The sequence below is a fragment of the Pyxicephalus adspersus genome, chromosome 9 (genome assembly GCF_032062135.1).
Source record: "Pyxicephalus adspersus chromosome 9, UCB_Pads_2.0, whole genome shotgun sequence".
NCBI lineage: Eukaryota > Metazoa > Chordata > Amphibia > Anura > Pyxicephalidae > Pyxicephalus > Pyxicephalus adspersus.
The window spans coordinates 8,035,737-8,041,736 of record NC_092866.1 but is presented as its reverse complement, the minus strand read 5'-3'; positions in this window follow the sequence as shown (position 1 = coordinate 8,041,736).

Here is a 6,000-nt window from a genome sequence, read left to right as displayed (position 1 = left end):
GTAACAATACGATTGTTCAAATATAATCCACTAATAATGTACACACACTAGATACTATTGTTTGAACGATGCAGGTAGTGACGTGTACTAGAGAAAGTGTACTGCAGAACCATCCATGATCACTGAACACAATAGATTGCAAACGATCATCACCCAATCAGATCCACCAGGACGGTCGTTTGTTTGCAGCGACATTTCTCATTCATCTGCGTCGTTGGCCAGTCGTTGTGCACTTTTTTTGTTAAGGATTATCGGCCGATCGGTCGTCAAACATTTGCTTCCAACGACAATTATTGCACATGTGTACACAGCCCTAATCTTCTGCTGTCCTTTCTTTGCTCTAAACATCTCCCTCCAGACCAATCCAACATCTATACCAGCCTATCTTGATCCTTTTTTAACATGGGAGACCCTTAAAATAACTTTCAGGTCTTGGGGAACCCCTGCTATAACTACTATATCCACAACACACAGTGGTGGTCAAGTGGGAAGAATGCCTCTTACATTATTGGCCAGTGGGAAGAATGTCACCTTTACAGATAGCCAAAAAGTTCATTGATATCAGTGGTACCTGATCTGATGGGCACAAACTGCTAGATATGAATAATCCCAATTAATGTGTAAATATATGAGTCATACATAATTCTAATGTTATGGTCATTTTAATTAAATTCAGGCTGACCCTGTAAAATGTATGTCTATATTTGAATTTGCATTGAGGCTAAAAAAATAAAAAAGCAACTCCCCTGCCATTCCTTTCTATGTCCCTAAGAATGATACTTTATGAGTGACGGGATGCAACGCAAGGCCATAATTGTGGACTACTTAATGATAGATCTTGCAGCTGGTTTGACCAGACCACATAGGCAGATTCATACCCAATAACCCATCTTTCTTTTGTTTTTGGAAAAGCCATAAGATGACCCTATGAAAAAACAAACATTGCTCAATGAAAATTGCTCTGTGTTGGAAAAGTACAGAGATCCACCACCAGCTGACTGAGAATGATAATATATTATAAAACTTGAACGTCTACAAGTTAAATAGAAGAAAATGTTGAATGGCAATAAAATGATGAAAATACTTTTTTCCAATTTTGTAATGTAGAATAACTAAAAGTTCTTTATGAAGATGTTAAAAAGTTCCTTTTTTATTAAAATATTTTTTGTATTTATTAACATAATTTTATTACATTACTTCATTTTGGCCAGAGCCCTTTCCTACACCAGTAAGTCATTTTCTATTTTGGTGATTCCTCCATAGACATATTTCCTGAAATAAAAAATCAGTTTTGGGCTTAATGACACTAAAGCATTCATCAGAAATGTGGTTTCCATAAATGTTCAACATTTCCATTGTGGCACGAATTTAATTTCATAATTCAAATAACATTTATGTGTAATAAAATACTAAGATGAGAGGTTTCGGCTCTGACCGCTAGCATTGAGAAGGCCATCTTCTTTTAAATTATCTCAATTGAAAAAAACAAGCCAACACATACAGTATCATAACCCTGAGAGCAGCTCTGATTATATCTTTAGTTTTTATTTCATTTCTTTTACCAGAGGCATAAAAATATGTAGTTGACATGATGTCAATGTCCCTTCGGTGCTGAAGATAAACTTGATGTCCTGAGTGATCTCCATCTTTCTTATCTTTACTTTCAGATGAGTTGGGAAGATAAAATGGAGCAAAAGGCAAGGTTGGTGCTCCAGGAGAAGATCTGACCCCAAAAATTCTTCCAATTCTATTTTTTTCTGTTTTGCAGGATTTTGCTTTAATATTTTGTTAGCTTCCATATGTTACGGCAGCATTACCAATGTTTCTACCTGTATAGCCATGACAATATATGAGAGGAAAAGGGAGTTCTTTTCTTAAGGAGTTGTCACTGAAACAATTGAGCCCATTATAAGATTTCCTTTCAACCATTTTGTATTGGAAACAAATGCAAAAAGTTGATTTTACCTGGACAAATGGAAAAAAAATAATCTATATTATGGGGTCATTGGGCCTGTTTTTTAAAAGCTCTCCAAGGCAGGAGAGAATACATTTTCACCAGTGAACCTGGGTGATCCAGAAAACCTGGAATGGATCTGGTCCAGGATTGGAATAATTTGCTAGCAAAGAGCAAATGACTTTTAAGACATCCATTTCAGGTTCACCCAGCTTTACTGATGAAATCGTATCCTCTCTAGCATTGAAGAGCTTTAGAAAATCAGTTTGAGACAACTATCAACCCAATGGGACTTTAATTTCCACACTTTAATTTTTAATATAGACTTTATAAATATAAATTCACACAATAGCACAACAGTTTTTTGTTTACAGCAAAGTAAAAAAAGTACAAAATAAAAGGTGGTCAATGAAACTGGTACAAATCTGTTTTTTAACATACTAATAAAAGGGGAAAGAAAGGCGTACGTGAAATTATCCAAACCACATACTTGTTCACGTGATCCCTGAGGAAAGCATTGATCAGTGTTTAGATGCAAGCAAATTTATTTAGTTTTGGCCATTGACAGCATTCTTTGCAATTTATTAAAACCAATAATTTCTCAATCCCAGGGTTGTAGAAACATTTTAAAGAAACTAAGTCTGGAGAAAAGTGATTACTATATGAAAAGTTTCTGACTTTTGAAAGTGTTATTGGTGGATACCAGCAGGGACCAGCAAGGAAAACATTAACTCAAGTCAATAGGGGGCTGTTTTCTTTTCTCTGCCTGCAGACTTTTGGCTCTAAACTAGTCACATTTTGAAAAAAAAAATTTTCATATATTCTAGAGCTTTACCTCCGCGTTTGAGTCTTCTTGCAGAGGAACTGACAGTCCGTCTATACTGGGCACACGGGAAAATAACCAAGCAGATGTTTCCCAGCATCCTTTTCTTTCCTGATATTGGCGTTAATAGCACAGTATCATGAGAGCTCAGGGTGCTCCAGACATTCCAGGTAAACAAAACCTACTGACATACAGCTGATAACCCGCACACCAAACTACCTGGGGAGAGGGGGAAGAGTCTGGCACCACCGAGATTCATTGATGTTGAGGATCTGCACTGACATACTGTCAAAAGAACAACTGTCAAATTGCTGACGTTATCTACCGGTAACACATTGGGTGAATTAATATAAAAAATTTGGTTTTGGCAGGTTCTATTTTGCATCCATACTGGATACAGGAGATAACTCCAAAAGAATTTTAAAAAATAAAGACCTAAAAAAAAGTTTATGCAGGGATTGAAAATTATACCAACGGGTGGCTACTAACCTTGGCATGTCGTAGGTTAGCATGTCACCTCCAGGAAAAAACAAACTTTCATGTTAGTGGGTGCCACAAGCTGGGGTTGTCGAAGTTGAGTACTGGAAAATTGATTGGATCAGTCAACCAAGTTGAAATGAGAAGTCAATTACTGATCCGAAACTTGAATGGATCAGTTAACCAAGAAAATAACTGGGTTGGATATGCATGCGTGCCTAGGTCATAAAACATAGAGTGGTAATACCCCCCTTAGGTCATAGCATACTACTTTTATGTGACAGTGGTGCCGCAAGCTGGGGAAGTTGAAGTTATTTACTGATTAGAAAATTGATTGGAGCGATCAACAAAGAGCAAAATTGCGGTAGATCAGCTTGTGTGTCTAGGCTATAGAGCTCTACCTACTGTCTTCTGTTTGTAACCCCCCACTTAGGTGATAGCATACTACCTTCATGTGCCCGTGGGTGCAGGAAGATGGGGTTGAACCAAGAGCAAAATTGCTGTATATTTGGTGTGTGCCTAGGTCATAGTACTCTACCTATTGTCTTCCAGTAGTAATACTCCACTTAGGTCATTTGATGCTTCTTACATGTGTCAGTGTGTGCCGCAAGCTGGGGTTCTGGAAGTCGATTACTAATTAGAAAATGTATTGTATCAGTCAACCAACAGCAAAATTGGGATAGTTAGTCCTGTGTGCGTAGGCCATAATGCTATACCTACTGTCTTCCAGTGGTAAAACCCAACTTAGGTGATAGAATATTACTTTCATATGTCAGTCAATCCTGCAAGCTGGGGTCATGGAAGTCGATTACTGATCGGAAGAAAAAATTGGATCGGTCAACCAAGAGCAAAATTGTGGTAGATATGATTGCGTGCCTAGGTCATAGAACATGGAGTGTTAACACCCCATTTAGGTCATAGGATTCTACTTTCAAATGTCAGTGGATTTTGTAAGCTAGGATCATGGAAGTCAATTACTGATTGCAAAATTTATTGGATTAACCAAGAGCAAAATTGGGGTAGATATGCTTGTGCATCTAGACCATAGAGCTCTACCTGCTGTCTTCCAGTGGTAATACCCACTTAGGTAATAGGATTCTTCTTTAATGTGTCAGTTTGTGCTGCAAGCTGGGGATCGAGGAAGTTGATTGCTGATTGCAAAATTGATTGGATCAGTCAACTAAGAGCAAAATTGGGGTAAATAGGCTTGTGTGCCTAGGTCATAATGCTATCCCTACTGTCTTCAAGTGGTAATACCCAGCTTAGGTCATAGCATACTACTTTCATTTGTCAGTCAATCCTGGTTGGATTGGTCAACCAAGAGCAAAATTGGGGTAGATATGCTTGTTTGCCTAGGTCATAGAGCTCTACATATTGTCTTCCAGTGTAGTAATACTCCACTTACATCATGGGAAGCTTCTTACATGTGTCAGTATGTGCCGCAAGCTGGGGTCATGGAAGTTGATTACTGATCTGAAAATTAATTGGATCAGTCAACCAAGAGCAAATTTGTGGTAGATATGCTTGTGTACCTAGGTCAAAGAACATAGCATGGTAATACCCCACTCAGGTCATAGGATTCTACTTTCATATGTCAGTGGATCTTGTAAGCTGGGGTCATGGAAGTCAATTACTGATTGCAAAATTGATTGCATTAACCAAGAGCAAAATTGGGGTAAATGTGCTTGTTCGTCTAGACGAGGAGTGTCAAACTCAAATACACAGTGGGCCAAAATTAAAAACTTAGACAGTTGCGGGCCAAACTTAAAACTGTAATAGCACCGCTACTACAATTCCCTGCGTCAAGAAAACAGTCCAATGTGGGGCCTAATGTTATGAGTAACTGGAACTCCCTCTTCACTGAAATAGCAACGCTACTACAATTCCCTGCGCCTATAAAACAGTCCATTGCGGGGCCACACATAGGCAAAGAGGCCGCTGATCTATTGATGCGAGTGATGCCGGGAAATGTAGTAGCGGCGCTATTTCAATGCAGCGGTGGTCCAGCTGCAATTCATATTTAGGTTTCCTTTGGGGGCCAAAAAAAGGACATTGCAGGCCAGAGTTTGCCACCCCTGGTCTAGACCATAGAGAGGATATTACTTTCATGTGTCAGTGGTGCCGCAAGCCGGGTTTGTGGAAGTCAATTACTGATCAGAATAATTGTTATATTGGTCAACCCAGATCAAAGTTGGGAGTAGATATGCTTGTGTGTCTAGACAATAGAGCTCTACCTACTATCTTCCATTGGTAATACCACTCTTAGGTGATAGGATACTACTTTTATGTGTTAGTGGTACAACAAGCTGGGTAAGTGGAAAACTGGGTTTGAATATCCATCATTTTTACACAAAGCGGCTGATTCTGAGTCTTCCTACCATCTCTCATCCATTATGTAAAGGTGTACAGAGGCCATGATGCAACACAGTGGCTATCTGCATGGAGTTTGCAGGTTCTCCCCGTGTCTGCGTGGGTTTTCTCCGGGTACTCCGGTTTCCTCCCACATCCCAAAAACATGCAGTTAGGTTAATTGGCTTCTCCCTAAATTGACTTTGGACTACATTAATGACATATGACTATGGTAGGGCAGATTGTGAGCTCATTTGAGGGACAATTAGTGACACGACTATGGACTTTGTACAGCGCTGCGTAATATGATGGCGCTATATAAATACTGTGTAATAATAATAATAATAACTAATCGCCATAATGGAGGAAAGATGGCGGAAAGACAATACGGAGTTTA